This window comes from Pseudorca crassidens, chromosome 2 (genome assembly GCF_039906515.1).
Source record: "Pseudorca crassidens isolate mPseCra1 chromosome 2, mPseCra1.hap1, whole genome shotgun sequence".
Lineage (NCBI taxonomy): Eukaryota > Metazoa > Chordata > Mammalia > Artiodactyla > Delphinidae > Pseudorca > Pseudorca crassidens.
The window spans coordinates 119790822-119798875 of NC_090297.1; the positions used below are offsets into that span (position 1 = coordinate 119790822).

General features: G+C 37.0%; 1 long non-coding RNA gene across 1 annotated transcript; it reads right to left on the reverse strand.

Annotated features, from left to right (window-relative positions):
* Positions 1 to 333: 333 nt before the first annotated feature.
* Positions 334 to 7800, reverse strand: LOC137211623 (uncharacterized). Its single transcript, XR_010937165.1, has 3 exons — positions 7669 to 7800; positions 2310 to 2382; positions 334 to 1031 (listed from the first exon to the last, which is right to left on the reverse strand). It is a non-coding gene; the product is annotated as an uncharacterized lncRNA (long non-coding RNA).
* Positions 7801 to 8054: the final 254 nt, after the last annotated feature.

Sequence of the window (8054 nt, forward strand, 5' to 3'; positions counted from 1 at the left end):
TCACCAGGGATGGGCAAAATGTGGGCCAGGACGAGGAGGTCACATGCCGAGAAGTGGCACTCCTGCCAGCATATCTTCTATGCGTGTTCCTACTTGTGGAGCTTAGGCTGCCCCTTCACATCCCAGGTTGCTACTGCAAAAATATTTTGAATTAATTAACCCTAAATATTTCCTCTGTTAATCTTTTCACGCATCTGATCCCAGAACATTTGTTAAAGAATCTGGAGACTTATTTTTTTTAGAATTTATTTTATTCAAGTATAGGTGATTTACAGTGTTGCGTTTATTTCTGCAGTATGGCAAAGTGATTCAGTTACATATATATATATATATATATATATATATATATATATACACACACTCTTTTTCATATTCTTTTCCATTATGATTCATCACATGATATTGAATATAGTTCCCTGTGTTATACAGTAAGACCTTGCTGTTTATCCATTCTATATATAATAGTTTGCATCTGCTAATCCCAAACTCCCAATCCATCCCTCCCCCACCCCCTCCCCCTTGGCAACCACAAGTCTGTTCTCTATGTCTGTGAGTCTGTTTCATAGATAAGTTCATTTGTGTCATATTTTAAATTCCACGTGTAAGAGATATCATATGGTATTTGTCTTTCTCTGTCTGACTTACGTCACTTAGTATGATAATCTCTAGGTCCATCCATGTTGCTGCAAATGGTATTATTTCATTCTTTTTAAAGACTGAGTGGCATTTCCATTGTGTGTGTGTGTGTGTGTGTATATATATATGTACCACATCTTCTTTATCCATTCATCTGTCAATGGACACTTAGGTTGCTTCCATGTCTTGGCTATTGTGAATGTGGAGACCTATATTTAAACTCTTATTCTTTCACTTATTTATGGACAATGTAACCTTGTGTGAGTTGTCCAAATTTATGAACGCTGATACCATGTTCATACAGAAGTAGTCAGACAAGTTGGTCTCTAAGATCATTTGTCTTTGAAGTTCTATGATTCTGAGGTAGAAAGAAGGGTCAGGGTGGGAACTTGACTCTGGATGCCAGAAAAAAAAAAATAAAGCAATGTTAGAAATTAATTTGCTATTTAGTAGTATTTTGGTTATCACACATGATTTTTATGTTTGCTATTTTGAGGCTAAAGATGATATTTTATACATTATTAACATCTCCTTTTTGATCATTCCATAAAACCACTATAAAGTCAACCTAATTTGATAGTTAATAGAAATCCAGTTCTCTGCATTTACTATTTCATGCCTTACACATTAAATTATGTATAGACATAAAATAGATAAAAATGATGGCTTTTTTCTTTGCCAGGTCCTATGCTAAGTATTTATATTTATTACCTTCTTAAAATCTTCTTAACAAATCTTTTGAGTACTTTAATCCCTTGTGGGTGAGGCAAAAAAAATGTAAGGGAATTAAGTAATTTGCTCAAGGTTACACGGCGAATAAATGTTAGAGCTGGATTTTGAACCTAGACAGCCTGACACCAGAGTCCTGGTAACGCTGGAGACATGTGAGTAGTAGAATGTGCTTTAAAAGAAAAAAAGCCCATTAAGATATCTTGTAATAAGCAATATATAATTTAAACATACCATATTTATACATAGCACTTTCCACAAAATATCCTGTAACAAAAATAACTGAGCTCAGAGGGTCTCTGGAAAGGAATATCATGATTAGCAGTCTGCTGAGTGGCCCTGTGATGCCTTCAGCAGTGTGGCAAACACAAAAAGGTCATGGCAGCTTGAAGGCCGTATACTCTGCCTTTCTAACGTCAAGGTCACTCCAGGTTATGGCCCAGGGACTGGTCCACTGGAGCTGTGCAGAGCAGATCTAATATTCCTTCAAGAATCATAGCAATCATCTCATGGGACTATGATTAGGAGGATGAATTTGTGCAGGCACACGTAGAGGCAAGTGCACACTAATGTGGAAAGAGAGGGGGAGGGGAGAGGGAGACAGAAAGGGAAAACGGGGGGGGGGGAGACAGAGAGAGAAAAGAAAGTGAGACCTTTTGAGTCTTTGAGAATTGTCTACATTTTCAGTCTTTACACCCTAAACTCCCATTCTCTCTCCAACCCCATCCAATATGACTTTCATTTTCCACCACTCCAGTGGAACTTGACTTCTTGTCAAGGTCAACAATGACCCAGATCCTTGATACTCAAAGTGTGGTAAAGGACCAGTAGCTTCACCTTGGTGAAGCCCTAAAATCTCTCTGAATCTCAGCAGCTTCATCTGTAAAGTGTGGTGCACACCTCATGGTAGTATCAGGAGGATTATATTAATGCACATGAGGTACCTGACAGACAGGACATGCCCAACTTATCCTGGTCCTCCTTCCTTCCAGGTATGCCAGCAAGAATCCAGGCTCACTAAAAGCAGAGAAGTTGATATGTGATTACTTATGCTAACAATATACTCACAAAATCTCAGAGACGGAAAAAAGATTACAAGACTTCTGGCCCAACCAGGGCTACATAGAATGCCTGAAAATGGGCTTTCCTTTCCAAAAATCTCTTTTAAATAATCCAATTTTCATATGAAGTATGGTATATCTGCTCTGTTGTAAGTCATAGAAGAAAGTGCAAAGCCTTGGAAAAACTCTGAGGTTGATGCAAACAGATCCCCATCTGCAGGGATGATGGTGAGCACTTGGGGCTCTGTGCTTCCTCAACACTTAGCTCAGCAGGGCGCCTTAGTGGAGGTGCCAGCATTGTCTCGCCAGAGGAGAAATGATTACCTACAAGAAAAGACAGTCAGTTTTCCAATACTCCCAAGTCATCCAAGGTCTTGTGACTCAATGGTGAGTCAGTGAGCAGACTTCATTAGTCAGCCCTGATGACTAGTGTTCCTATGACCTTCCAGAAGAAGGCATACAGCTGCGTGGGCAGACAGTGATAGGAGGGGTTAGGAGATTGATATTTCCATCTCTGTTCTGCTAAATATCACCACTTTGGCCCTGGATAAGTCACTGAAGCTTTTAAGGCTTTAGCTTTCACATTTGTAAAATGAGAGTGTTGCCTTGATAGGATCTACCAAAGTTCTTCCCATGTCTAAATTTGCACATTTGTGCATGTTCATATATTTTCTTTCTTATCTGGTCTTCATTCTCAGCAGAAGGAAAGCTCTATGAAGGAGGACTGAGAGTTAAGTCTGCTAATGAAAACTATAGTTAGCCCTTTGTATTTGCAGATTAATTAAATTCCATAAATGTTTTTTCGTGAAACAATCAGTGCTTCCTATGCACCTGCTTGGTATCAGGAAATTACATATATGATCACCACCACACCACAAGAAAAACACAATTCAAGCAATTCCAATGTAATGTGATGAGTGCTACCAAGGCTTTTGCAGTAGGTGCTGTGGAAACAGATAGACAAAGTTCCTAACTCAGTTTTGAGTGAACAGGGAAGGACTTCCTAGAGGAACTGACATCTAAGATGAGACACATGAAGAGAGTAGGCCTTATCTAGGTAAAGAGGAGTCAATTATTCCCTTTTTGTTTGCTTGTTTTGTTTTGTTTTTGCAGTATATGCAAAAGCCTGGTAGCAGGGGAAGGCACAATGCCCTTGGCAAATGCAAATAGCTCAGTAGGATGAAGGGGTGATAGATGAGACTGGAGATGAGAATTATCTTTGACACCATATTAAGGAATTTGGATTTTAACTGGAGACCATGGGGATCATTAAAGAGTATCATGCAGTAGGGATCAGGATACAGTTCTCACATCAGATATATAATGCAGACTGCAGAGTGGAGAGATTGGAGGGGAGAAAGGGAAGTCTCTGGATATAACCAGAGACTGGATGTAAAGAAAGTAACCTGGATGAAATGATAGTCTAGAAGAAGGGAGTGGCAGTGGGGATAGCAGTAGGAGGATTGAAGAAAGGTTTATGGTGAAGAATTGAAAAGACTTAGTATTGCCTAGACAGAGTGATAGGAGAGGTACCTAGACAGAGGTAGGAGAGAGACTAGTGAAAGAGGGTGCAGGAGTTTCAAGCATTAGTAATAAGCAAACGGCAGTGCCACGTGCTCAGTTTTGTTGAAAGTCAATAATGAATTCAGTTTTGGATCCATTATGCTTTGTTGAAATGGAAGATTGCCTAACATAGAAGCCAACACAGTATACGCACATTCACTCAGAAATATTTATTGAGTACCTTCTATATGCTAAACACCATGCTGGGATCTGGAAGTATAAAGATGAATAGATTTCAGGAGTCCTGGCCTCAAGGATCTGAGTTTAATGAGAGGAGACATCAGATATGTAAAAAATAACTACAGTATGGTCAAGGTGATAAATGTTATAGAAGACAAATGTATTCATGGTAAAAAGTGTGCTGAATGAAGGTGTTCTGGCAATGAGTAATGTAGAGGAGAAGCATGTAGCTGAAGGTTCCATTAATGAGAAAGTCTTGTGATATAGAGAACTCCAACTGGGTTTTTAAAGAAGCGTCAATTTTAAACAAGGAGCAAGAAAGTCTGTTAGGCAGGAAGAATGATTCAAGCAAAAGCAAAAGAGTAGAACAGTGTTTGGTATGTTTGAGGGACAGTATGTAACACAGTTTTCCTAGTCCTGAGGGATCTTAAGTGGAATCATAAGTGCCTGGAGAGACAGAGACTTCTGGTCTTTGCCTACAATTTTACACCTGCAGCCTGGACCTCTAGCCTGAGCTCCAGACTTGTAAATTGACTGCTTATTTGGCACCTCTCTTTGTAAGGCTAATGGACAAAGACAATATGCCCAAAACTAAACTCCTGACCCTCCCCTTTTAAAATCTGATCTTCCTAGTTCCCCAAATTAGAAAAATGGTAATGTCATATTAATAAATGCTCAGGCCCCAAATCCTTGCCTCCTCTCTTTTTCTCCCAAACAGCATGAAATCCATCAGCAAAACCTAGTATCTCAGAGTGATGCTAACAAAAAAAATCGTGGAATAAAGGCCTCTGAAAACACTCCCTTCCATGAAAGCAATGAGAAAACTGGCAAAAATTGTCAGCGTCAACTTTTTTAGAACTTTAAACATTAATCAAGTCTTGTAGCACCTAATAACAGACTGAAAATACATAAAGTAAAACTGACAGACTTGAAGGGAGATTTGACAATTCAAGGATAATAATTTGAGATATCAATATCCTGCTTCCAACAATGGATAGAACAAACGGATCGAAAATTAACAAAGAAATAGAAGAACAACACTAGAGAACACTACAGAATAACACTATTCACCAACTAGACCTGACAGACATCTATAGAATACTCTACCCAACAGCAGCAGAATATACAACCTTCTCAAGTACACATGGAACCTTTTCCAGAATATATATACATATGCTCCAACACCTAACATATATTAGATCATAAAACAAGTCTCAATCAACATAAAATGACTGAAATCATACAAAGTATGTTCTCTATCCACAAGGAAATACAATTAGAAATCAGTAACAGAAGGAAATTTGGGAAATTCAAAAATATGCATAATTAAACAAAATATTCCTAAGTAATCAATGAGTCAAAAGACAAATCACAATGGAAATGAGAAAACATTTTTAGATGATGAAAATGAAAATAAAACATACCAAAACTTGTGAATGCAGTTAAAGTAGAGTTTAGATGGAAATTTATGGCTGTGAACGCCTATGATAAAAAATAAGATCTCAGATCAATAACCTATGCTTCACCTTAAAACACTAGAAAAAGAAGAGCAAACTGAACTCAAAGCAAACAGAAGAAAATAAATAATAAAGATTTTAGCGATGAAATAAATGAAATAGAGAATAGAAAGCAACAGAAAAAGTCCATAAACTATAAGTTTCTTCTCTGAAAAGATCAACAAAATTGATAAATTTTTAGCTAGCCTGACAAAGAAAAAATGAGAAAAGATTCAAATTACTAAAACCAAGAATGAAAGTGGAATTACCACAGATCTTACAGAAACAAAAAGAGTTGTAAGGGACTTCTATGAATAAGTATAAATCAACAAATTAGATAACTTAAAGGAAAAGGATAAATTCCTAGAAATACAAAAACAAAAAATACAAAACATATTCAATGGGGAAAGAGAGCCTCTTCAATAAATGGCGTTAGGAAAGATGGACAGCTACACGCAAAAGAATCAAACTGTACTACTCTCTCACACCATATACAGAAATAAACTAAAAATGGAGTAAAGGCTTAAACGTAAAACCTGAAACCATAAAATTTCTAGAAGAAAACATAGGCAGTACGTTCTTTGACATTGGTCTCAGTAATGTTTTTTTTGGATATGTCTCCTCAGGCAAGGGAAACAAAAGCAAAAATGTAACAACATCAAACTAAAATGCTTTTGCACAGCAAGGAAAACTTTGACATCAGTCTTAGTGATGTTTTTTTGGCTCCGTCTCCTAAAGCAAAAGAAATAAAAGCAAAAAATAAACAAATGGGGCCTAATTAAACTTAAAAGCTTTGGCACAGCAAAAGAAACCACTGACAAAATAAAAAGACAACTTACTGAATGAGAGAAGATATTTGCAAATGATATGATCAATAAGAGGTTAATATCAAATATATATATAAACAGCTCATGCAACTCAACATGAAAAAAACAAACAACGTGATTAAAAATGGGAAGAACTGAAGAGACATTTTTCCAAAGAGGAAATGCAGATGGCCAACAGGCACATGAAAAGATGCTCAATATCGCTAATCATCAGGGAAATGCAAATCAAAACCACAATGAGATATCACCTCACACCTGTCAGAATGGCTATCATCAAAAAGAATGCAAATAACAAATGTTGGCGAGGATGTGGAGAGAAAGGAAACTTCATGAACTGTTTGTGGGAGTGTAAATTTGTGCAGCCACTATGAAAAACAGTATGGAGATCCTCAAGAATTTAAAAAGAGAACTACCATAATGATCCAGAAATTCCACTCCTGGGTATTTGTCTAAAGGAAATGAAAACACTAATCAGAAAAGGCATATACACTCCTATAGTCACTGCATCATTATTTACAATAGCTAAGATATGGAAGCAACCTAAGTGCTCATCAATAGATGAATGGATAAAGAAGATATGGTATATATATATATATATATATATATATATATAACCTATATATATATATACTCACATATACACACAGTGCAATATTACTCAGCCATAAAAAAGAATGAAATCTTGCCATCTGTGACAATGTAGATGGACCTAGAGGTTATTATGCTAAATGTAATCATTCAGACAAGAGAAAGACAAATATTGTATGATTTCACCCATATGTAGAATCTAAAAAACAAAACAAATGAACAAATATAACATACCAGAAACAGAGTTATAGATACAGAGGACAAACAGTTTGTTGCCAGAGGGGACGAGGGTGGAGGGTAGAAGAGAAATAGGTGAAGGAGATTAGGGATACAAATTTCCAGTTGCAAAATAAATGTCATGAGTATGAAATGTACAGTGTGGGGAATATAATTAACAACTATGTAATATCTTTGTATGGTGACATGTTGTAACTAGACTTATTGTGGTGACCATTTTGAAATATATAAAAATGCAGAACCACTATATTGTGTGACAGGAATTAACTATGTTGCAGGTCAGCTATACTTCAAAAACAAACAAAAAGAAAAAAAGAACAACAGAAACTGTATGTCGATGCATCTACTTACACCCAACTTCTCCTTTGCATCCAAGAGAATTGAAAAGCCACATCTATTAAACTAAATGCCACTATGTGTGCACAAGACCCTGGTCCCTTCTGCCCTTTTCAAGGGCTTCACTCCAGTTCTCTTTCATTATTAGTCTCTCTCTTTCTGGGGGGTCATTTCAATCACCAAGAAAATATACTCTAGGGAAACACCTCCCCTTGAAACCCTATCTCACAATGACTAACAGCCCATCTATTTTCTCATCTGCATAACTTAACCTTCTCAAACAATTGTCAGCACATACCATTCCATATCATCATTTTGCTTCACTCTTCAGCCCATTTTAGTCTGGTTTCTGTCCCGTCACTCCACCGACATTGCCTTTCCTCCACATTCTTACCACTCTA